Below are 27139 nucleotides of genomic sequence, written 5' to 3'. Positions count from 1 at the left end.
AGGTACTAGTAAGCACCAGCATTACTAAAAATGGTCAGCACAATATATATATATATATATATATATATATATATAATCAAATTAAAACATAGGGTAAAAAATCAGATATTAATTAATATCGATTTATTACCAGGAAGCTAGCACATTTAAAGAATCAGAGAGATTCAGAAAAAATATCTGAGATCTTAGGGGATTAAAGTATATTTTTATATATAATTATGACCACTAAAGTGGTCATTTAATGTGCTAGAAATAGACCACATGTTGTGTCTACTAAGACCTTATGGTTCTCAAACGAAATTCAGCAAAATACCAAAACGTATGCGGACAAGACAGTGAAAATTACAGAAATAAAATAAAACATTATTATCCACGGACCGGTTTCGAAATCAACACTATTACCGAATGTCTGCTTCTCAGCGTGAACTGCAATGGAATCATAATTCTCAGAATCCAAAACAAGTTGTTCACCCCCAGAGGCAAACGTGTATATGGTTCTGCTAATTACAACTTAATGGTAAAAATCAAAAGTCTTCGTTTTGGCGTGCTAATTCCGGGAATATGTCTGCAGAAAATAGTTACTGCATCGCATATATCCACTTTGAGAACCTGGTTATGGTTAATCAAATTAAAACATAGGGTAAAAAATCAGATATTACATAATATCGATTTATTACCAGGAAGCTAGCACATTTAAAGAATCAGAGAGATTCAGAAAAAATATCTGAGATCTCTGGGGATTAATGTATATGTTTATATATAATTATGACCACTAATGATCACGCTCGGACGGTACTCTTAGCGCTCCACTGGCACAGGTGCCAATCATCGAATTTGGTTCAGTCACGATTGGATACAAATCAATTTATTAACATATTCACCAACAATCGTTTCATTTCACAATTAAGATTAATTATTACAAAACGTATGTAGATATATAATCTTGCATTTTAAGTACCCTATCAGGAAAACCCTCATGGTGCTCAGAGAATAATAAGGATTACATACATACATACATACATACATACATACATACATACATATTCTGTATATTCCGAAAGTATCCTAATGATACTCATTGTCCTTTGAACATCATAATGATTTTCTTTATAAGGAATTTAAAGTACAAAATGATATATCTAGATATGTTTTTTCCTTATAAGGAATTTAAAGTGCAAAATGATATATCTAGATATGTTTTGGAATTTTAATCTTATTGGTGGAACAAAACAATTGTTGATAATTCATTCATTTGTAGCTAACAGATCTCTCTTCTAAATCGATAAAAATGTTTGATATCTTACAATATTCTATATAATATATTCATTGAAGAATTATCTCTTCAAAATTTAATATATTAAACCAGCGTATCTTGGATAAATGTCCCTATAAGTGGTTGGAATATCTTTATTGTGACATATATATGGTTCATTTATACAGAAATCGAAAGACAAATGAAGGAACAACAAGCAGATGTATTAGTTCGACTATTTAACCGATTTTACTTTTTCTGGCAAAACTAATACTGCGTGGGAAATATCCTTTGGGTTGGAGTTGACGCCCCACTTCCGCTACCTGCATGAACATTTTCGCGCCGGTAGGCCGCGTCAGTTCCCGACTGCTGTGCCTAGAGTACAGACCTGTAGTGCGTGATCGGCTGCTTTTCGTTCACACCGAACAGAGATATTCCATAAAACTTGGCTGTTTTTTTTTTCTTTACCAGCCTCTGCTTTTGTAGGAATCGAACCCTGGAGCTGCCGCATTAGTGAACCAATTTAGCATCAAATTCAGCCTTCTGCCTCTCGTGAATTTGGCTACAAGATACTTAAAATTCTTTATTTGTTTCAGTGATGATCCGCTAACATGCAGAACGCAAGTTAGACTGGAGATCAATATACCAAGTTTTCGCTGTTATCAACAGCATTACCACTCCTACCACCATCTCCACCATTATCTTCACTATCACACCTATTGTCATTGTTCTCGCGACTATCATAAAACGTTATCAACTACAACAAAGCACAATGAACCATTGTGGTGTACCTCTACCTAGCGGTGTGGTACCCGAGAAATAACAGTCCAGTTTCCCTCAGATTACACCTAACTGCCTCGAAGTAACGCTTGTTGGTACTGGCAACTCAAGCGAATCGCTCAAGGTTTCACATGCTTGAAGACGTCACGTCATGTGTTTAGGGAACTTCAAAATAAAAGGGAGGAGGCGTGTCTGTGTGGTTAGAAGCTTGTTTCCTAACCACATGGTTCCGGGTTCAGTCCCACTGCATGGCACCTTGTGCAAGTGTCTTCTGCTATAACCTCGGTTCAACCAGAGATTTGAGAGTGGATTTGGTTGACGGAGACTAAAAGCCCATCGTGTGTGTGTGTGTGTGTGTGTGTGGTAAAAGGCTTGCTTCCCAACAACGTAGTTCCGGGTTCAGTCCCACTGTGTGGCACCTTGGGCAAGTATCTTCTATAACCTCGGCTTTGGTCGACGGAAACTGAAAGAAGCCCGTCGTATATATGTATATGCATGTGTATATATATGTGTGTGTATGTATATATATATATATATATATATATATATATATATATATATATATATATATATATATTTACGTGTGTCCGTGTTTGTCCCCATCACCACCACCTGACAACCATGTTGATGTGTTTACGTCCCCCGTAACTTAGCTGTTCGGTGAGTTGCGTGGCTAAGTGGTTAGGGGTGTTGGACTCATGATAGTAAGGTTGTGGTTTCGATTCCAGGACCGGGCAACGCGTTGTGTTCTTGAGCAAGACACTTCATTTCACGTTGCTCGCAAAAATGAGTAACCCTGCGACAGACTGGCGTCCCGTCTGCAATTTCCCCCCACCCCCACCCACGGGAGTTCCGGACCCCAACTATGAACTGATTTGCATACAGCCAATCAGAGCTCAACTAGTGTCCACCTAGTCACTAAAATACTCTGGTTGAGTTCAGTGGAAAATGTGCGTTATAGCAAAATCTAACTGTTCTAAACGGGTTAATAGGGGTAACAAATGTGAAATTTAGTGTATAAAGTGAATGGATAGCGAGAGAATGTAAATGAGAGTGTTTTCCTAATTTTTTAACTGATTTTGTACATTCCTAATTTAAAATGTTGGTGCTGATCTGGAAACATCGTAATCAACATGGCTTTGTGTCGTATTGCGCCCTCCTTGCATATATCAATGGGTACATGCAGTATCACTAATCTCAGTCTGAGCATAGGTACCTAAAGTTAGCACCATATAGAGATGGTGCTCAATTGATCTATGAAGATGGTAGTGGGGGTGGAATGTGGTGCTTATATGAGACCTGCTATGCTGTACTCACAGTGTGGCATACACCATTCTATGCCAGACTGATTGTACTGTAGTAGTTACACAGTATGAGGATTTTCAAGATGAGCTCTGATTGGCTGTATGTAAATGAGTCCATTATTGGGGTCCGGAATTCTCGTGGGAAAAAATTTCGCGTCCCGTCCAGGTTGGGAATACATACGCCATGGAAACCGGGTAACCAGCCCTCGTGAGCCTGGCATGCCTCGTGAAGGAAATATAAACATAACTTAGTTGTTCGGCAGAAGAGACCGATAGAATAAGTACTAGGCTTACAAAGAATAAGTTTTGGGGGTCGACTGCTTCGACTTAAAACCCTTTAAAGCGGTGCTCCAGCATGGCCGCAGTTAAAATTACTGTAACAAGTCAAAGAATAAATTAATGAAATTAGTGTTTTTTGTTTTTAAATTGAATAAAATGGCCGAGTCGTTAAAGCGTTGGATAAAATATGCTGCAGTACTTGTTATGATACTTGTAATCTGCCTTTCTGAGTTCAAATTCAACTGAAGTCAAACTTCGAATTTTTTTATATTTTTTATCCTTTTGTGGCTGATGGTAGATTGGTGGAACTGTATACAGGGGTGAACCCAGGATCAAAAGTTGGGTGGAGGGCGAGCACATGGAAAAAAGGTACTGTGACACATATCAAACACTTCTTAATTCTTTGATTATATATTTTATAAATGGTGCCAAAAGTGTGCTCGGAAGGAACGGTCGCTTCCCTTGCTTCCCTGTTATTTACGCCACGGACTGTATGAATATCCGGAACTATTTGTTCCGAGCTGTCTGCGCTCTGAGATAAATCCCCCCGTGTAGCCTTTAAAAAGCATCCTCGTCAAATCGCAGGCCCTGCATGGAGAGTAAGGCAAATCCTCAAAACTAAGACCAATAGCTAATAAATGATTCTGGGCTGAGTAGAGGAAAGGGCGAATCTTCCAGCTGGAGCAATATGCGATCAACTGAATATTTCAATGACTGACAGCAGAGTGAAAGAAAGAATTACAGAAAAGATTAATTAATTAATGAGTAAATGAAGGAAGGAAGGAAGGAAGAAAAGCATGAATGAAAGGTTTTATTCTTATATTTACTGATCCTCTTTGTTTTTAAAAAAAATGTTATGTGTGGTAAGAAGCTTGCTTCCCAACAGCATATATCGGGGTTCAATTTCACTGCGTGGCACCATAGGCAAGTGTCTTCTACTATAGCCTCAGGCCGACCAAAGCCTTGTGAGTGGATTTGGTAGACGGAAACTGAAAGAAGCCCGTCATATATATCTCAATAATTTTAAATAAAAGGGTAAAATTAATTAGTTAATTACTCAATTATTTAAGAATTTTACCAAGTAGTTCGATACGTTAAAATAACCTTTTTAGGTAAAATTATACAAATATTCTATAATTATAAACATAATTATAATTAGGTGTCAGCTAATTGTTCGCCACGCACCGAATTTAGAAATAGGAGTTAAAATGCCTTTTCCTCTACCAAAAAAAGTGTTACTGTCTGGGAGATTTTTTATGGTAGCGGAAAAGGCATTTTAACTTCTATTTCTAAATTCGATGTGTGGTGAAGCAATTAGCTCACCCCTGATTATAATCATGTTTATAATTATAGAATATTTGTGGGTATATATACACACATAATATTATATATATATATATATATATATAAGGTTTACAATTATTCAACTATCACTCTCTCATCCAAACATATATTAACTGTTTAGGTCTTAAGTATAAAGAAATATGAATATTATTCTATGCTAATTTAGTTAATTGTAAGATAGAAATTAAAGTGTAATAAAATGTTTTAAAAGAAAACTGAAGTGCCTACATGATAATCGTAGGCCTACTTTTAGGCCACCCTGTGTGTGTGTATGTAAACATGTATGTATATATAAATATGTGTGTGTGTGTATATATATATATATATATATATATATATATACAAATATAATATACATATGTATTTGTATGTATATATATGTATACATATATATGTGTATCCCTACCACCACTGCTTGACAACCGGCGAAAGAGACCAATAGAATAAGTTTCAAGTTTTTAAACAAATAAAAACTGGGTCAATACATTCGACAAAAATGTCTTCAAGGTAATACCCCAGCATGGCCGCAGTCTAATGAATGAAACAGGTTAAAGGTAACAATATGGACTTGTAAGCGCAGCAGGCACGGTTGTGAGGTTAAGAACCTTGTTTTGAAACCCCGTGTTTCTAGGCTGAGTCTCACTGCGCAGCTACAGTGGGCAAATGTCTTCTACTATAGCGCTCGACTGACCAATGTTTTTTTTTTTCTACATTAAGCACAAGGCCCGAAATTTGGGGGGGAGGGGGTTAGTCTATTAGATCGCCTCAGTACACAACTGGTACTTAATTTATCGACTCCGAAAGGATGAAAGGCAAAGTCGACCTCGGCGGAATTTGAACTCAGAACGTAACGGCAGACAAAATACCGCTAAGCATTCCACCTGGCGTGCTAACGTTTCTGCCAGCTCACCGCCTTCGACTGCTCAATGTTTTGTGAATTTGAAGGCCCGTTGCTTGCTTGTGTGTGGGGGGGGGGGTGTATTTCTTTTTTTGTCCCTTTTACCGCCTTTGGCGATCGCTGTTGCTTCGTTTACGCCCCTGTGTACTAGCGGTATGGCAAATGAACCAACAGAACAAATATCAAATTTACGAAGTTCTGTGGTCGATCCATTCTACTAAACCCTCCCAAGGCGATGCTCCAGCAAGGCCGCAATCCAATGACCGAAACAATTATAAGACGAGCTATAAAAGATTATAAGGGTGCCAAAATTTGGGCCGGTTTCCGCATGCGTTCTTAGGAAACGTTAGGTTAGATTAGGCTAGTTAAAAGTAGTCCGTGATGGTCATGACTGGAACACCTTTGATATTAGGTTTGTTCATTCAGAGTTGATCTGGAACTAAACAACAGCAGGCGAGGGAAATGAATAACAGCTAAATCGTCCTCAAATTTATGTCGTGCGTTCGTTAAACGATTTTTTTTCTTCTTCCAGACATCATCCAGTCAGGCTGATTGCCCGGGCAAGCCTGACTACCTCTCTCCATCAGTCTGGATCTTCCATTAGTGTTTTTAGGTCTTCAACTTGGCATCCAACATCTTATGCAAGCTGTTGTATATGCGTCTTCCGTGGTCTTCCAGCCGCTGAGGTGTCATAATTTGGTGTCCACGGCAACCCATTACTCACAAGTTCTTCGCTAAACGAATAGATCCATCGTTAACCGAATAGACACATTAAAAATATATAGTCTGCAATACACACAAGCTAAGCTAAAGACGGAATGGCCTCGAGTGAAATACTTTAGAATCTAAAGTATTCTATCTGGGACAATTCAGTCAAGGGCAAACTGTGGCCCGAGGGACATTCTGAATGGTACGCCAAGCAAAAATTTCCCTTGACGTTTTTTTTCTTTTATTTATTTATTTATTTATTTATTTGTGGTCGTGTGGCCCGTCCGATCATGAGACATGTCTCATGCGGTCCGCTTCTCGAAAACCAATAAAATTTGCCCTTTCCTCATTTCGATCACAAGTCTCTTTGCTCATTAAGAACCCCTTTGGGAACCAAATAGCCACCACCATCACAACAATAACAATCGCTAACTACAAACACTTCTAAATTTCTTCGCCGCCATCATCACCTCCAATAATACCACCATTGCGATTGTCACTTTACTACTACTAATACTACTACTATCATCATCACTACCACCACCACCACCACCACGTCCCATTATCGCTAGAATTAACACGTTAACTTCTTACTGCTACATTCCCTAAACCATTCAGCACGTCAAACCACTAATACCGCCACCATCACCATTACGAAACACCGTATCACTTCTATGATTATTTTCTACTCTCACAGCCACCATTAACACTAATCTCATAGCGTAACGGGAAAGAGCTCGTTGTGTGTAGTGGTGGTGGTGGTGGTGGTCGCTGCCATCGTTGTCATGACAGTCGTTAGAGCAGCGGTGTAATCGCGGTGGTCGCTGAGGTGGAGTAGTGATGGTGGTGGTGGTAGTGGTTGTGCTGATAGTTGCGTCAAAAAAAAAAAATTAAATGTGGTGGGAGTGGTGGTGATTTTTGTCGTCATGTTAAAAAATGAGCGCAGATTTTTATGATAACAAGAAAGAACGTGCTGGTGGGCGGGACAATACACGAAACAACCCCCACCACCACCACCACTCTCTCCTTTAGCACACCTAACGTGGCCTGCATGACGACAACAAGGTGGGCGTGGTTATGCAAAACAGAAAGAAAAACAAGGTCTCAAAAAACAGCAAAAAGTAATTGATTTAACTTCGAACAAAGGAAGGGAGGGGCTTGGAGAATATCTTTGGTACCTGGTTTTTGTTACTTGATTCATTGATGCTATAAAAATAAAACATGAACGTCACAGAATCCCGTTCGTTAGAGAGTGTGATAGAATTTTTCGCAATATTTGCTTTCTGAGTTCAAATCCAGTTGCGGTCAATTTTGCATTTCATTCTACTAAGGTCGATAAAATGAAGAAAGAAAGTAACAATACAGGGTGATGGTTTGGCGAACGTAAAAACATGGGACCAGGTGCCTTTCGGTATTTAATCCGACTATCTTTCTCTGGGTTCATATCCCGCCGAGATCAATTTTGCCTTTCTTCCTTTTGAGGTCGATATATAAAAAACGCCGGTGGGTCACTGACACTGTATAAATATGGGACCGGTTGCTTTGCGATATTTGTTCCTTCTTAACGTTGTAAGTTCAACCCCCCGCCACAGCCTACTTCGATGGTAGACCTAAAATGTTACCCGGTGTGACACCACCATTTGGCATCTGAGATACTTGTAACGGACACCACCCTGTTAGTTTAGAACGGTGTTTAGACGTGAAGGCGCGTGGCTTAGTGGTTAGGGCATTCGGCTCACGAGCATAAGATCGTGAGATTAATTCGCGGCGACGCGTTGTATCCTTGAGCAAGACACTTTATTTCACATTGCTCCAGTCCACTCAACTGGCAAAAATTAGTACCTGAATTTTGAAGGGCTAGCCTTGTCACACTGAGTCACGATGAATTTCCCAGATAACTACATTAAGGGTACACGTGTCTGTGGAGTGCTCAGCCACTTGCACGTTAATTTCACGAGCAAGCTTTTCCGTTGCTCGTATCAGCTGAGACCCTCGTCGTCGTAACCGACGGAGTGCTCCTATTATGGTGTTTAGTCATAGTCTTAGTTGGTTATTCACAATATTAGGTAGATTGCGTGCGAAGACAAGAATCACCACGCTAATAATTATTTGACTTTTCGCTCATTTTATAAACCCATGTCGTTTTGACCTACGACCTCAGCCAGTATGTCTGCAGTATGTCTGTCTTTCTAGCTGCCACGATTATTATAAATACGGTAGTCAACAGACTGAGGAGAAAGGGAGGAGAAAGGCCTAGCAGGCGAACGAGCATGGTCTACGACACGACAGCTTTTCGCATAGACCCAGGGCAATGTTCGAAGTTCCACGGTAGACTACTGTCTCAGATGAACTACGAACACACACACACACACAAACATATTCATTTCTGACATAGCATTTCCACAGATGTATCCTGTTTCTATTTCTAGCAACTCGTAGCAGTTGTCAACATTTTGCATGTAGTGAAGAATTGTGTGTACCAACGACAAATTAAGTCCAGTGAATAAATTATTTTAACTATGAATCGATTCACTCATTTGTTTACTTCAAAGGCATACACATTCCTTTTGCATCTGTTCACCATGATACACATTTAACCACTACATATACATACATATCTTTGCCATTATGTTAAACTGTCGTATGGCCAAATGGGTTTTTTTTTTTTCAATATTTATTTTTGCTTGCAAAAGCCGGTTCTTTTTTGTCAAACTATCGTATCTCCCACTGCTTCGGATGACAAGACACCAAAAATTGTCAAAGTGTAGCACAACGGTTTTGCTATGAATGATGAAACTATTTTTTTTTTTCGTTTTCTGAAAAAGCAACGTTTTGGACTTATTTATCGTTGCTATTAGACAAAAGTATCATAATTCAATGAGAAAAGGTTCATGAAACAAGGAACATAAAAATTAGCAATTTCCTGTCACAGGATCCTTTCTACTAAAGACACACGGGCTGAAATTTGGGGGAGGGGGGATTAATCAAATACATCGACTCCAGTGTTTCACTGCTACCTAATTTATCGACCCCCGAAAGAATGAAAGGCGAAGTCATCCTCAGCGGAATTTGAACTTAGAACATCAAGACGGACGAAATACCGCAAAATATTTTTCCCGGCGTGCTAACGATTCTGCCAGCACGCCGCCTTAATTTTCCTGTAATATAATAGTAAAGTTCCTTCACGAATCATATAGACTCATAAAGCCGGTTTCCCCGTTTCCCGGCGTGTGTATTCCCCACCCGGTCTGTCGCAGGACTACTCACTTTTGCCAGCTGAATGAACTGGAGGAACGTGAAATGAATTGTTTTACTCAAGAACACAACGCGTCGCCCGGTCCAGGAATCGAAACCAATTTTACGATCACGAGTCCAAGACAAACCCATAGGCCACGCGCCTCCCTGTAATATTGTTGTTGGCACACCGTCGCTTACGACGTCGAGGGTTCCAGTTGATTCGATCAACGGAACAGCCTGCCCGTGAAATTAACGTGCAAGTGGCTGAGCACTCCACAGACACATGTACCCTTAACGTAGTTCTCAGGGGATATTCAGCGTGACACAGTGTGACAAGGCTGACCCTTTGAATCACAGGCACAACAGAAACAGGAAATAAGAGTGAGAGAAAGTTGCGCTCCACTCCTGTAATATAATACGTTAGTTTCATAGTTATTGAAGACGAAATAAGTAAAAGGAATTAAAATTGTTGCATATAATTAATGTATGTCATTCGACTCTACAATTTTGATGAATACAACAAAAGCATGAGAATACAACTCGCTGAGGAAAGGTAACATACATACGTTCAGAATCTATGTTCGGTATGCGGTATTAACACAAAACGCGACGTGGCCCATCATGGCTCAGATAGATGCATTTAAGTTATGTTAAATAATACTATGAAAGCAGTTCATAGTAGTGGAACACGAAATAAGTAGAAGGAATTTAAATTACTGCATATTATTAATGTATGTTATTCATCCTCAATAACTTCACAGTCCTCACGCATGCCATAAACTATAAGCGTTGAGTAACTAACTGTTCCGCCTTGGCTGAGTTCACCTTGGTGATGCAAACACCATAATCTGGGGACAGAGAGAAAATAGACACCGATGCAGAGAGTGCAAAGTATTCGGGTTGTCACACTCTACCCGCATTGCTTATCGCTGCGGATTGGAATATACAATGATAAACAGTATTGTTTGTTGCCACTTCAACGTGGCCGTTTCGTACGGCACTACGTTACTACAATTTTTGTAACTGCAGGAAGACATCTTCTCCAGTTGGATAACGACACAACCTGTGTCCGATATATTGCGAGCAAGGGAGCGAACCCCTACCCTCTAGCGGTTGGACAGGATCAGTCGACCAGTCTGGTTTCAGGGTACTCACCTTCCTCATTATTGGACACCTATCTGTTAGATATGGCAGTCGTTCGTCCTAGCTTGCAACATATATTGGTTTAGTGCATAACTATTGCGGCTTTTTTTTCAAATTCTATTCAACAAAAACTAACACATAACAAAAACATCTTTAAATGATTATTCCGAAGCATATTCACCATCTACTTCAATTACTGCTTCCCATTTGCTTGGCAGACGGTCAGACAGTCATTTAAAGATGTTTTTTGTTAAATATTATTATTGTTTTTGTTGAATAAAACATTGAAAAAAACAAAGCCGCAATAATTATGCACCAACCTAATAGAAAGATAAGCGATATTCAGCCGCTGATTTTGCAATGAGCAAAGTTGCTAGATCTAAAATCTTTATAAGAGATGCAAGTAGTAACAAAGCCGCAATAATTATGCACCAACCTAATAGAAAGATAAGCGATATTCAGCCGCTGATTTTGCAATGAGCAAAGTTGCTAGATCTAAAATCTTTATAAGAGATGCAAGTAGTAACAAAGCCGCAATAATTATGCACCAACCTAATAGAAAGATAAGCGATATTCAGCCGCTGATTTTGCAATGAGCAAAGTTGCTAGATCTAAAATCTTTATAAGAGATGCAAGTAGTAACAAAGCCGCAATAATTATGCACCAACCTAATAGAAAGATAAGCGATATTCAGCCGCTGATTTTGCAATGAGCAAAGTTGCTAGATCTAAAATCTTTATAAGAGATGCAAGTAGTAACAAAGCCGCAATAATTATGCACCAACCTAATAGAAAGATAAGCGATATTCAGCCGCTGATTTTGCAATGAGCAAAGTTGCTAGATTTAAAATCTTTATAAGAGATGCAAGTAGTAACAAAGCTGAGGGAGATGTCCTCCTGGGGTCAAAAAATGGTAATTCCAAATGGAACAGCCACGTTGAAGTGGCAACAAACATTTTTCGTTATTGTTACTATTTACATTTTTTATAGAGATTTGAGAACTTGTAAACTACTTGTTGCATAACAAAGTTTTGACCGCTACACAGAAACATGATGAAACTGAAGAAATACGTCTTGCGGGACGCTCTTCCTCATTCGGTCAACTACCTTTGTGTCAGTGTTTGTCGTTTCCCCACGCTGCTAGACACTAGATGTCGGTTTGTTTATGTCCCCGTAACTTGGCGTTTCTGCAAACGAGACTGATAGAATAAGTACCAGGATTTACAAATAAATACTGGGGTCGATTTGTCCGACGAAGACCCCCCTCAAGGCGGCGCCCCAGCATGGCCGCAGTCCAGTGACTGCAACAAGTCAAAGACGAACGGCAAGAGATCGATCCCGTATAGAGATTGTTAAAATTTTTCAATCAAAGCTGGATCTTAACAATCACCAGGGAGTTGGTGCGAGAAGACGAAACGAAATCAAAGTTAAAAACAAGAGCACTCAGAGAGTGCAAACTTCCACTAAGGCAACACCAACGTCCTCTCAACGATTAGCCAGAGATGATTTTTAAAATGAGAATATCTGAAATAAACTCGACTGCTCTTACAAACGAGAATACTAAAAATGAACCCGACCGCTCTCAACGATTAAGTTTTAAAAAAAAACTGGAAAAATAATCCAGAATCCTTGTCCGGTACCGGATCGATCCCAAAATCTGATCAGTTCATTCCAGCCACGTGGCCAAACATTCCTGAAAGTTTCATTCGTATTCATCCAGAGGTTCTTGAGATATCGTGTCCACGGACAAACAAACACGACTGAAACAATAACTCCGCCTTCGCTAAAGCGGAGGTAATAAGTGGAACAACATCTCAGATCGAGAAATCCATGACGGCGATTACGACGACGTGAGCCAATCTTCTTGATTTATGTCTGGTTGGGGCAATTGCGAAGTTATAACTGGAGAATGGTGGGAAGACGTTCGTGTGATGTCATCTACGCACGGGACTGTGTGTTTGTGCAGGTGTGAAAAATCGTATCGGTATAGGTTGAAAAGAATGACAGAGAGGTACTTCGTTTGAGAAAAAGCAAGTTCTGGAAGTGTTGTACTTGGTGGCCTGACAGGTTGTTCCTTAAGGAGTTGTTGAATTTTATTTATGAGTTGAGTGTGAAAACTGGGTCGATTGTAGCTAGAATAGTTTTGAGTAGGGTGTTTTTGTTGCTAAAACCACTGAATTTTCTGTATCAGATTTGACAACAGAATAGTTATTGTGTACACTAGAGGACGATTCGAATCTGTGTTGAAATTTTGGAGAGGGATATGCGGATTAGTTGGGTCGAAGATTAGCCTTTCTAGAATATTTGAGAGTGGTTGGTCCCAGAAGGATAAGAGGTCTGTTCAATATCAAGTCTTTTGGGCGTTTTGCTGAACTTCAAAATTATTGTAAGTTTGCCAAGTTTCGAGATTCTAGAAATAATTCAACCTCGTTGGCAAGTAGCTTGCTTACCAACCACATGATTTCGGGTTCAGTCCCACGACTATAGCCTCGGGCCGACAAAAGCCTTGTGAGAAGATTTGGTAGACGGAAACTGAAAGAAGCCCGTCGTGTGTGTGTGTGTGTGTTACCCCACCATCGCTTGACAACCGATATTGGTGTGTTTACGTCCCCGTAAATTAGCGTTTCGGCAAAAGAGACCGATAGAATAAGTACTAGGCTTACAAAGAATAAGTCCTGGAGTCGTTTCGTTCGATTAGAGGCAGTGCTCCAGCATGGCCACAGTCAAATGACTTGAAACCAGTAAATGAATAAAAGAGTAAAAGAATAGGCCTTAAGTCTTATAACAGTATATTTCTAATTGTGCGTGGCTCTGGTGTTTTTCAAACTTTAGATATCCCTAACACGACTTGGGTATCTGGTTGAAAATAAGGGTCAAAATCGTGATCAAAGTGGAAGATTTGTATTTCCCTTTTGTGACCTTCGTGTGGTGTTTGGTGATTGATCTTTTTTTTTAAAGAAAAATCTGATAAAAGTGTTTATCTGGTGATGCAATGTAGATGTGTAATCTGAAACTGTTCCTGGTGATACGGAGTGCGGTTTGACTTATTATTATTGATAAGCTTAATGGTTCTATATATAGTTTTGCCTTTAGCATTGTAGTTTATCTGAGATACAAATCATTGCCTGTTCTGTGTCTTTCAACAGATTAATTTCTAATTTTATTATGTGGTTGTATGAGATGTTGCTGTATTTTGGTGCTTGTCTCAGTAAAGGCGAACTCAGACAAGGCGAGTCAAGGCGAGACAGGTGAGTCTCTGGGTTGTTTTTGTTTTTACGATAACCTATTTTTGGTGTGGAATTGGGGTTATGTAGAATACAGCAGAAAAACTTCCCTGGTTTTATACTTTGGTTTTAGCCTTTAACAGAAACAGACTGAGCAGTTTCTTGTTTGATCCTGCGAGGAGTTGAACACCACTACTTGATGTTTAAAGATGCGCTTCAGAATGGCAAATAAGTTGGGACGAACACACAGCTTTCTTTCATTCCACTGGAACTGTTCAAGGATTCTGAGGGGAAATCATGAAATTGAATGACACCTTTCGAACCTACTTTGAGTGAATGAACAATTGTAAGTAACCTCGGAGAACAGCCAACGATGGCAAGGATTTTTTTTACAGACCTTCGTGAGGGCAACAAAAGCTATATACAGTGACTGTCTGTTCTCTGCATTTTTCTTGAAGTCGAAGAGAGTAGATTACGTCAATTGAGATGCATTCGGATTTGAAGCCACACTGAGACTTGAGGCAATCCTCCGTAGTCCGTTGAGGACCAAAATGAACAAATACCTTCCCGGCGATTCTCAACGAGTAGATTCCTCTGTAGCTGTGGCAATCTCTTCTACCACCTTTATTTTCGTTCAGAGTGGCGATGATGTTGCAGACACTCATATCCGATAGCAACGCTGGAGTGCCTTCTATCCAGCAACAGCATGAGAGTCTGTATAGGTGGCGTTACAGGATGTATGCTTCTGTCACCATCTTAACTCTTTCGTTTTGCCTTGGTGTTGTGGCATAACGACATCAATATACGTCATGTTTGGTGATTTCAAATCGTGCCGCTGCAAATCAGAGAGTGATCCGTGTCACAGTCGGCCCTATTCTTCAGGTGGTAGCAACTTCTGAGTATCAGATCTGGTTGGTGCCAGTGTTTGAAGTGAGAATGTCTATCAAGACCGTACACACGCACACACTAATGGTCAGCTACTATATAAAGTATCCATGAATTACACTATTACCGTAGTAGAAAAAATTAATTATGCTTTTGACAACACGTCCTTAATTAAACATAATTTATACGCAATACGACATAAATCGGAAGATCAAAAATATATTTAAGCAACACATTTTTTCAGCACATCAATAACATCGAAGACGCTTCCCGACACATCGCTTCATAAAACCGGGTCCTAGGATTCGTTAGAATATATATTCTCCCGCCGAATGCGATGCCGGTCCGTCGTAGACATCATCAACAGAAAGAGTTTATTTACATTCTTAGTTCATTCGCACTGTGTTTTTGGTGTTTTAAATATATTTACTTTTCTCCGTTTTACGTTGTGTTGACAAAGAGCAATGTATACAGAACAGTTAAACAGATTGCCCTCTCGTGTACGGCTCCAAGTCGCGGGATATGTAGAATGATAGAAAGAGGGATAAAGGGAGACAGATGCAAAGAGAGATAGAAATGCTATATCGACCGACAGACAGATGCCTACATACAATGACGAAAAAGAAGATAGGGAAACAAAAACGATAGATAGGTAGCTGATCGGAAAAAAATAACTATGGTAGATATTCTGTATGTTACTTTTGCCGAACCGCTACGTCAAGAGCATGTAAACAAAGAAACATCGGTTGACAAGTTTAGCGAGAAACTCAAAACAGACACACACTATATATATAAGAGAAAGAAAGAAAGTTAAGGAATGGAGTAAATAAGATCCAGGCTACATCTTTCATAGTGAGCGGAACCTCGGAAGTGGTACATATCTAAGCGAGGTCTATACCGCAAGCTACTCTTCAGGCCAAGAGTATTTTTATTAAATGAAGTTTTACTTGGTCGTTCGGAGGCCCATGTTAACATACGGAAGATTCAATCAGAATGTGTAGAGAGCACGGTAAGATTGGAGAATATAAATGTGAAGAGGAATATTTTGTATTCTTAATACCTCTTCACATTTATATTCTCCAATCTTACCGTGCTTTCTACGCATTCTAATTGAATCCTTCCGTGTGTTAAAAATGGACCTCCGAACGACCAGGTAAAATTTCATTTAATCAAGATACGCTTGGCCTAACGAATAACCTGCAATATACACCTCGATTGACCATTTCTGAGGTTCCACTCATTTTGAAACATATGTAGCCCGGATCTTATCTATTCCATTCCTTAACTCTTGTATTCTTATTCGCATACCGGCGACAATGGTTGCCTACTGTAAAATATAAAATAATATTTTTTTTTTCAGCTTATCGTACTTCGATACGAAAAAATCCACAACCTTCCACCCCCTGTAAACCACCATTGTTCCTGAAAGCTATTTTTTTAATATTTACTACGGACTGCTTGAAGCTAACTTTCTTCCTACACCACGATCCTTGGATCTTTTATGTATCACTTTTTAAATACGCCTCTACAGATTCTCTATAGAAACTAGAGTAATTATTGAAGAGTTACGTTTCGTATACGTCTTTGTAAATAACGCGATTGACGATAGAAAATAGGTTAAGGGCCTCTACGCATATTTCATCAATTATTGCTCCTTCCTTAGCAACACATCCAACTCAAGTTATGTCTAAGTTAATAGCACCAACTAACAGAATCTGTTGAGTCATTTTAAGTCAAGTCTTGTGGCATCATGGCTCATTCAAGTAGGGAGTTATTGCTTACTGTGATTTGTCTGGTATCGTTGGAAGAAATTCGTTAAGATATCATTTGAAGGTGAATGTTTTTCTTTTTTTATTTGTTTGGGAATAACGTCCTACAGTATTCAAAATAGAGCCGGACATATTGTTGAAAAGTAAACTGTGTTCCAATGTAGTTAAGTGTTGTAAACCTCATTTGTGTATTTTGGTGGTGGGGGAGCGTATGGCCCAAGGTTCCAGCATTGGGTGAATTATGAATTAGGTGTACATATAAATTATTTTGATTCTTTTGTGAGCAAACTTGTAAGAAAGATAAGCTATCAGGTTTTGATAAACGAAATGACAAGGAAACAAGTCTAAGCACGAAAATAGTCAAAATGATTAGCTATTCAACACTTGATCTCAATACGAATTGGAATGACAAAAACTTTTATATTTAGGGTGTATATAAATGAAACAGCGTTAACTCTGAGTAAATAGAATGATTCGTTTGAGTCAAAAATATGACATTCAACAACCAGTTCAAATTCAAACTTTGAGGTTAATATACCAGTCTATTTATTTTTATATATAATCTACTTATTAACCCATAAATAACAAACCACACACAGACATATATATATATATATATATATATATATATATATATATATTATGCAACAGGTTTTGATATCTAAGGACAGAGAGCGAGACAGACAGACAGACAGACAAGAAAGTAGGCAGACAATAAGGGACATTGACAGTTCTAAGAGTAAAAACCGCTCGTGCTGACGAAGCCCTCTTTGTCTCTTCAACTGGGTCGTTGAGCACCAAATAGATAAACCTCCCAAAATATCGGTCCCTTTATATATATATATATATATATATATATATATATATATATATTTTATTATTATTATTATTATTATATACATAATTTTTTTCTTTCATCGTTATCTTGTCTTTTACTCGTTCATTCATAAGACTACAGCCATGTTGCGGCACCGCCTCGAAGAGCTTTCAGTCGACCGAATTGTCCCCTGTACTTTTTAAGCCGGGTACCTCTAAGTTACGAGGACGTAACCAAGCCAACACCGGTTTTCAAGCGGTGGGGGAGATAAACAGACATACACACACACTATTTTGGTCTCATTCTGGTCTAACGACCTTCCATGTTTGTTTTCGTTCGGTCCCCTTGTATGTACCCAATGTCATTTTTTTGTTCCGAACTTTGACCCTCCATAAATCCTAAATTTTATTTTAGGATTTATGGGAGTAACTATCTGTCGATGAAAGCCCGATACACAGCGGATAACTGATGAAGGGTCCTTTCTCTGGGTTCTATTCTTTCTCGTTGTTTACGCATTTCATGTTGGTGTGTGTGTGTGTGTGTGTGTGTGTGTGTGTGTGTGTGTGTGTGTGTGTGTGTGTGTGTGTGTGTGTGGTGTGTGTGTGTGTGTGTGTGTGTGTATATATATATATATATACATACAGGTGCAGGAATGGTTGTGTGGTTAGAAGCTTGCTTCCTAACCACATTGTTTCTGGTTCAGTCCCACTACGTGGCACCCTGGGTAAGTGTTTTCTACTCTAACCTCGGGCCAACCTTGTGAGTGGATTTGGTAGGCGGAAACTGAAAGGAGTCCGTCGTGTGTGTGTGTGTGCGTGTATATATAAATATATATATATATATATATATATATATATACATATACATATACACGCACATACCTGTGTGTGTGTGTGTGTGTGTGTGTGTGTGTGTGTGTGTGTGTGTGCGTGTGCCATCGCTTGACAACCAATGGTCGTGTGTTAGCTACCTCGTTGCATAGCGGTTCGGCCAAAGAGACCGATAGAATAAGTACTAGGCTTACAAAGAGTAAGTCCTAGAGTCGATTTGTTCGACTAAAGGCGGTGCTCCAGCATGGCCGTAGACAAATGACTGAAATAAGTTAAAGAATATGTATATGTATGTGTGTGTGTGTGTATATATATATTATATATATATATACACACAAATATATATATATACATGTATGTATACATATATATATATATATATATATACGTCGGCCTTCTTTCAGTTTCCCCTCCCCACAAGGCTTTGGTCGGCCCAAGGTGCCATGCATTGGAACTGAGCCTGGAATCATGTGGCTTGAAAGCAAACTTCTTACCACACAGCCAATATATAAACATGTTATTTTTCTTTTCATCAGCAGAAGCTATAAATGCGAGTCAAACGCCGAGAGTTCGATATGTCGTGCACTTTGAGTCACAAATCCAACCGATTAGAAATGATAATGGAATTAATTGTGTGTGTGTGCGTGTATACATAAATAAAAGATCAAGTCTCCCTTTGGTCATGAATGACCATGGAATTGTACTCGAAGTTCCCCTCCAAGGAACAAGTCTGGGAAAGGTTATTTATGGAAAAACTAGCAGACCCTCATCCATATCAGTCTCTCTTCTCAACGCTACTGATGTTATCCAAGTTTATGGAAGACCAACAGTCGTCCATACATACCAGCCTTCCAGCTCCACCACCCCGATGTTACTCATGGAAGAACCAAACGCTGATATAGTTTAGCACTAGTGACGTCGCTGCTCATTTTTACAGCTGAGTGAAGCGGAGCAAGGTGAAATAAAGGGCCATGCTCAAGAACACAACACAGCCCGGTTCAAGAATCGAACACTACTTCATGACTGAGCCTGATGCTCTAACCACTGAGCCATGTGCTCTCACTATTATATATGTAGGTGAGTGAGTGAGTGAGTGAGTCGAACAGGTTTTTCGACCAGGAATTGAAACCTCAGTCTGAATGTTTCTGCAGGCTTCTTTTCATGGTCATCTCTATTTGAACTCGAAATTTATGCGAGTCATTTATTAGATCCCTCATCTTATATCAAACTCCGTTCAACCCAGATAATAAAAAAAGAACGTTGTGATCGTTGCCTTAAAAGCGCAGCATACTGAAACAGAGATAGCTCGCTTCCTGAAAGTTGCCTGATGCTTCGTTGTCAAAGCTCGAAAGGATCTGAAAGCTGCTGACAGGGATCCAACTTTAGCAGCAAAACGCATGCACAAGGTCTTAATACCATCATAACACGTAACTGCAAAAAGTTTATAAAATAACAGATAAGAAAAAACCCGGAAAGACAACGATTATAGCGTTCCTTTTAATTAGATGAGAAAAGATGACCTGTGACATTTTTTATCTGAAAAGTAAGGTCAAAAAAGAAAGCCAGTGTGTCAGAAATACCCCAGCAGAAGAGTTGGGTATGAGGATATCCACAAGTGGAATATGAAGCAAAGGGGTCAGTTTAGGTCAAATGTGATAGGATCCATACAAAGCGCTTATTAAACAGGTTAAGACACCAAGAGGCTAGAACGCTTTGAATTTTTTCCAACGAGAAAAACTTTAACCAGAACCACAAGGTAAAGCGAAGGAACGCCAGATGGTTATTCAGAGATCCGAATGAGGCTCCGACGGTCATGCATATTAAGTTCCCAGCAACTGTGATTGTTCTGGGAGTCGTCTGCAACGAGGAAGATGTCATGTCTCCTCACTTTTTTTCACAAGGCTTAAGAGTCAATGCCGCTTTCTACACAGGTGTTTGAGAAAGTTATGAAGCTCTGGTTAGACAAAGCACGCAATGGAAGAACGAACATCTTCAAACAAGCCTCTGCGCCGTCTCATAAGCGTAGATGCTTGCCAATCTCCATAATCATGTTCTCTCAGACAAATGGCTTCCTAGCTCAACAACCTCAAATCCACTGGACTGTTACGTATAGGGCGAAGTCGAGAGAGAAATTTACCGAGTGCTTTGAGCAATGCACGTTATTTCACGTTGCTCCAATCTTGCCGGCTGAAAGCAAATACCAGCCGAGTTTTGGTAAATCTTACTCGCTCTCATGTTGGCAAAGTTGGGTACAAAGTTGGGGCGTGAAGAAAGAATGGCCGAGACGGTGTCTATGTGAGCTCGCGTCTACCTAGATGACTGGTACATACAACCTAGTCATACACTCTTACAAATGACAGCTCTAATATCATTTCGTGCAAAGAGAAGCGAGATAAGACTCAGAACTTGTCAAACTGGTGAGATCGATGTGGTTCACGTTTTGTGTGATGTTTGTGTATGTTTTGCCTAATTTGGATAGTTCTTAGAAAATCCCCACTTATAGAAAAGTAACAATCAATGACAACAATTTGGTTTCGAAAAAAAAAATCTACATTTCTCTCTTTGATGTCAGCGACCTGACAGCTTTGTGTCGGCATTTACCCAACTCAAACACCGTTTTAACTAACCAAAACTTAAATCACTTCTAAGATTAGTGAGTTGATACTCATGGTGGGTTTTTCAAAATTGCATATAGACCTTCAGTATGATGAATGCGTCTGTTAAGCGAGATATTTATTAATGGTAACGAAAAGCAATATCGCATTTCATCTAATGTGTTCAAATCGGCATAAAACAATTCGTTAATATATTCATTCAAAAAAAAAAAAAAAAAATGATCGCCATCATTAGTAATAGCATTTTTGCATCTCAAAACCCAGTTTTCTGATTTCAGGGCGGAAAAAATTACGTTTTTTAAGAAGAGGAAAATGTTTGGAGTGCAGTTTCAATATCGTCTCTACTGGTTTTGCACTGTTAAATTATTAGAGTGGCTTGAATTAATGAAAAATCTGCTACTATAAGGTCAGGTAAGTAGAGATGCTGAAGTAGAGTTTCTTAACCTAATGAAACTATCTTTCCTCAGATTACCTTCGTTAAATGTTGCCTTTATTCTCTCTGGGTAGGGGACAGTTCATGAGGTACTCAATTCTGTTCTCTATTTTCTAAATCTACTTTACCTTACACAGTAAACCAAAAGTTATTAAGCCTCCTGTTTAAGTCATCGGTACATTGATGCGAGTCCTCTTGTGGTATGACGTCAGACCATATGCTTGAAAATACGATTCTACTTCTCGGTACCCTGGACAGAGAAGACGTAGAGGTTTATATTTTGTGATTATGTGGTGGACTTCCGGTTTGATTTTATTGTTTCTGCTGTTGTTAGGGTTGTAAAAGTGTGATTAGTATTAATAGAAAATATTCGTATATTGAGACAAGTGTAATAGTTAAAATTATTATGATCGGCAGAAATTCGGAATAGCTAGCACTACCTTATGGAATTGAAAAAGAGATTGGAATTTGGTAGCAGTTTCTTTCTACAATGGATTTTTTTTTTCAATATATTTCTACCTCCCAACCTTGTGCGCGTTTTTGGTAAATATTTGCTACTACACCCGATCGTGAGACAAATGTAGTAAGAGTTTATGGAGTTTGTAATGTTATAGAATGGAAGGAAGGAAGGCAGGAAGCTCACTTTCATAATCTTGTATTTGAGTCATTTGAATGCGGCTATGCTGGAACAGCGTCTTGAACAAATTTTAGTCGATCGAATTCACAGCAGTGTTAAAATTTTTTTTTTTTTTTTTTTTTGTAAGCCTGATACTTATTCTATCGGGCACTTTAGCGGAACCGCTAAGTTACGGGGACGGAAACACACCAACACTAGTTGTCAGGTAGTGGTGGGTGACAAACGCAGACACAAAGACACCCGCACACTCACGAACGTGTGTGAGTGTGTGTGAGAGTGTGCGTGTGAGTATACACACACGCACACTCACGAACGTGTGTGAGAGTGTGCGTGTGCGTATACACACACACACACACAACCGGCTTTTTTCAGTTTCCGCCTGTCTACCAAATCAAACCTCAAGGCTTTGGTCCCCCTTCGGCTAAAGTAGAAGACAGTGGCAGAAGGTGCCACGAAGTGAGACTGAACCAGGAACCCTGTAGCTTGAAAGCAAACTTCTTACCACACAACCACTAACTTAATAATTTAAATCCGTATTTAGCTTGTATAGGAAATCGTTATTTCTCTTTAATAAATCTCTTTATTTAAAACGTATTTTTGATGACTCATACTTAACACTTTCTTATATGGAAAGTAAACACTTTCATTTTGCAGTTCAGATCTGTTTTCAGTTTACTTGTGCTTCTCCTACACTCCTAGACATAAGAACTATTTGGGCTTGCCAAACAGAATACTCTGCCGTGTGTGTGTGTGTGTGTGTGTGTGTGTGTGTGTGTGTGTGTGTGTGTGTGTGTGTGTATATATATAGCGGGTTCAAAAAAGAAAAACAACAACGTGAGGACGTGGTACAGGTATTGTGTTACTGGACGCTCGGGAAACGAAAGAAAGAGAATTTGACGTTTCGAGCGGAGCTCTTCGTCGGAAACATAGGAAAGCCCAAAGAAGGGAAGACGGAGGAAGAAAAAATCGCCAACGATATACACGGGGTTACATTGTGGAATGACCGGAAAGGAAAGGGTGGATAAAAAGTTCTTTCTAAGACAGGAGAGTGCAAGAGAGGGAGGTAAGTATGTGTGCGTGTGTGTGTGTGTATGTGTAGGCGCAATGGCCCAGTGGTTAGGACAGCGGACTCGCAGTTTCGATTCCCAGACCGGGCGTTGTGAGTTTATTGAACGAAAACACCTAAAGCTTCACGAGGTTCCGGCAGAGGGTGGTGACAAACCCTGATGTACTCTTTCACCACAACTTTGTCCCACTCTTTCTTCCTGTTTCTGCTGTACCCGTATTTCAAAAGAGCCAGCCTTGTCACACTATGTGTCGCGCTGAATCTCCGAGAACTACGTTAAAGGTACACGTGTCTGTGGAGTGCTCAGCCACTTGCACGTTAATTTCACGCGCAGGCTGTTCCGTTGATCAGATCAACTGGAACCCTCGTCGTCGTAACCGACGGAATGTCATAAGATATATATATAGAAATACCCAGGCCAATTCCCCATTTTTTAAGGCAGGGATAACCACAAGACACACACACACACACGGCATTCCATTCATTTCCCAGCTGAAAGTGGCGAGCCCCGTTCTATGCTCGGGTCAAAGCATAGAACGCATGTCCCTTCCACTCAAATTATTAAAATGACTCATGCACTGAGAAGGCTCATAGTGTACGGAACCCAAAATGCATATTGCTTACTTTGTCGAACAATTCCAAAACTTGTGTGCGACCCTTCCAGGCGATTTGGCCGAGATCTACTCGCAGTAATTTTGTAATTAAAGACGTTATTTAAAAGTATAATATTTTCCTATGCTGTGCGTTCTTTTGTTGCTTTTATGGCGATGAACGGAGCCATTGCTTATGACACCGATTATTATACTTCAGCATCCAGAAGGCGGCGACCTGCTGAATCGGTAATAGGTCGAACAAAATACTTCGTGGTATTTCGCCCGTTTTTACGTTCCGAGTTCAAATTCCGCTGAGGTCGACTTTGCTTTCCATCCTTTCGCGTCGATAAAATAAGTACCAGTCAAGTACTAGAATCGACTTCCCTTTGCTCCTAAAAAACTGCTGGTCCTATACCAAAATTTGAAACCATTATTCTTTAACATCTTGAAAATAATGAGCAGGCAGAAACGTTAGCACGCCGGGAAAAATTCCGCCGAATTGACTTTGCCTGTTATCCTTTCGGGGTCGATAGAATAAGTACCAGTTGTGCACTGGGGTCGATGTAATTGATTATTCTACTTCCCTAAAACTTCTGCTCTAATACCAAAATTTGAAAGAATTAGAATTTCGAATCCCGAAAGGCAATTTTAAAAATGTAAATCTCAACAAAAAAATAATAATAATTTATCCAACGCAAAATAAATAATTAGAAAATATAAACGAAATTACAGATTAAAATAAAATTTCAGAAAAATAGATTTACAATAATTTTTTTTTTTTTTTTTTGTAGAAATGTTCAGAAAGTTTGTTGCGCATTTTCTTTTCAATAAATTCGTCTAACTCAAAACTTGTTTAGCTGTGTGTATTAATACATTGAAAAATCACTTACTTTAGAGAAAAGGATCCAGCTTAATTTGACTAACGAGTAACTGAGTGGAAAAATATCTCCAGATTCAGTAATGAATCTTGTCTTGTCGGAGAAGTTAAAAAACGTGCTACCTGTTGCAATTCACTGCTTACTTTAGTATAACTTTTGTTAATCTCATTATGAAAACAGTGGACTGGTTCATAACTTGTTTGTTCCAGTCAAATGTATTCAAACTAGCCACCGTAATTAATATAAAAGCAGTGTTACTATTAGCAGCGAACTACTCATTGATACCTCATTCTTTCTTTAAATTTTAATTATATATCACATTTTCCGGAATATGATCTAATATATTTTCTACTTTTTCAGTTTCTTCCGGTCACGTGGTAAGATTGTTTCCTGAAATAGTTGTTAAGATCACAAATTGGTGAGTGGAGAAGTATAAGTTTTCATCTTCTACTGCAATTCCATTCACATTCGGGATGAATGTATTTAAGGAAAATTCTAACAGTTGAAGGCTAAAGTTCATTTAATAGATCCAAGTTCTTGACTGGAATATATATTTTTATAGAATCCAAAAAAAATAATAAGCAGAATCGGACACGGTGTGATTAGATCTCAGAATGCAAAAACTAAAAAAAAAATCAACAATCGCTCTACCCACTCCAGATTCAATCAGGTTTAAGTTTCGTGTTCTACCATTTATATTTATTCTTTTTTTTTTATATGTGGAGGCGCAATGGCCCAGTGATTAGGGCGGCAGACTCGCGGTCAAAGGATCGCGGTTTCGATTCCCAGACCGGGCGTTGTGTGTGTTAATTGAGCGAAAACACCTAAAGCTCCACGAGGCTCCGGCAGGGGATGGTGGCGAACCCTGCTGTACTTTTCCACCACAACTTTCTCTCACTCTTACTTCCTGTTACTGTTGTGCCTGTAATTCAAAGAGTCAGCCTTGTCACACTGTGTCACGCTGAATATCCCCGAGAACTACGTTAAGGGTACACGTGTCTGAGGAGTGCTCAGCCACTTGCACGTTAATTTTACGAGCAGGCTGTTCCGTTGATCAGATCAACTGGAACCCTTGACTTCGTAAGCGAAGGAGTGCCAACAACAACATGAGGCCATACTGGAGTACCTGTTTTTTTTTAACCATTGCTGCAATTCTTGTACGTCTTCTCCCTTCTTTATTTCCGTTGAGTGTTGTAATTATAAAAGGTGCATCTTCGGACAGTCCTAACAGCATATCTGTTCTTTTCTTTCTCTGATGAGAAGCTTTTTCTACCTCGCTCAACCATTCCCTAATTCTGAAGAAAGCGACACTGTGAGTTGTCTCCCCGACAGTCATTTTCACGGCTCAACGTAAAAGATACTGAATGAGAGAGAGAGAGGGTGGGGTGAATAGTATATACAGGGTGTCCACAAAGTCTGAGTACATGGGGATTAACACATACTTTAAGAAATTATTATTTGTTATATTTAATTGTTCATGTTATGATTTTATTTACTCCATGTACCTACATGACAATTGATACATACTTTAAGAAATTATTTCTTATATTTAATTGTTTATGTTATGATTTTATTTACTCCGTGTACCTAGTTTTTGTGGACACCCTGTAGTAATCAACTCCTGTTCTATTTATTGACTCCCAGAAGGATAACAAATAAAGCTGGTCTCGGTGGGACCTGATCTCAGAACGCAGAAAGCCAAAACAAACATCACAGCGTTTTCTAACCAAAACGTCAACAACTGCATCAAATCTTCACCTTAAAGTTGAATGTTGGACAATAGAATGAAATATATTCCTAAATACTTCCACGAATGCATATATGCGTATATATGTGTGTATATATACATTGCATGTATCAACTTGTATTACGGTTTAAGAATCCTCTATGGTATCTAATTAATCAGCTAACAGTGTTCTGCCATATATTACTTCAATGTAAATATACAGCATACCTGCGAGGTTAAGACGCTTGCTTGCAAATACGTGATATCGGGTAAGTGATTTTTACAATAGCCCCTGACCAACTAATTCATTTGCGTGAATTAGGGGAACGGAAACTGTATGGAAGCTCACAGAGTATAAAGATAACAGCTATTAATAATTTCTTGTTTTGGAGATTCGGGTCCAGGTAGGTTTTTATAACACGTTTTCTGTCCCAGGGCGTCATTTGACTGGGGCCATGCTGGAGCACCGCCTTTAGTCGACGAACAAATCTACTCCAGGACTTATTCTTTGTAAGCCAAGTACTTATTCCATCGGTCCCTTTTCCCGAATCGCTAGCTTACAGGAACGTAAACACACCAACATCGGTCGTCAAGCGATGGTGGAGTGACAAACACAAACACGCAAGCATATGGTAAATAGCTTGCTTACAAACCACATGGTTCTGATTTCAATCTCACTGCATGACACCATTAGCTCATGTCTTCTATTATAGTCTGAAGCC

At 39.3% G+C, this 27139-nt stretch overlaps 1 protein-coding gene across 2 annotated transcripts in view; it reads right to left on the bottom strand.

Annotated features, from left to right (window-relative positions):
• Positions 1–24985, bottom strand: part of LOC106875703 (N-acetylglucosamine transporter UNC93A) — a 70807-nt gene extending 45822 nt beyond the window's left edge. The window contains exon 1 of one of the 2 annotated variants that reach the window (XM_089353448.1): positions 24704–24985. The gene's annotated coding sequence lies outside the window, so the exon portion shown is untranslated. The remainder of the gene's footprint in view (positions 1–24703) is intronic. The other variant, XM_089353451.1, reaches the window with a different exon arrangement.
• Between the last annotated feature and the right edge of the window lie 2154 nt (positions 24986–27139).

The sequence above is a fragment of the Octopus bimaculoides genome, chromosome 6 (genome assembly GCF_046866305.1).
Source record: "Octopus bimaculoides isolate indiv1 chromosome 6, ASM4686630v1, whole genome shotgun sequence".
Lineage (NCBI taxonomy): Eukaryota > Metazoa > Mollusca > Cephalopoda > Octopoda > Octopodidae > Octopus > Octopus bimaculoides.
Note: the sequence above shows the minus strand (reverse complement) of the source record. Positions and strands in the feature narration are given on the sequence as shown.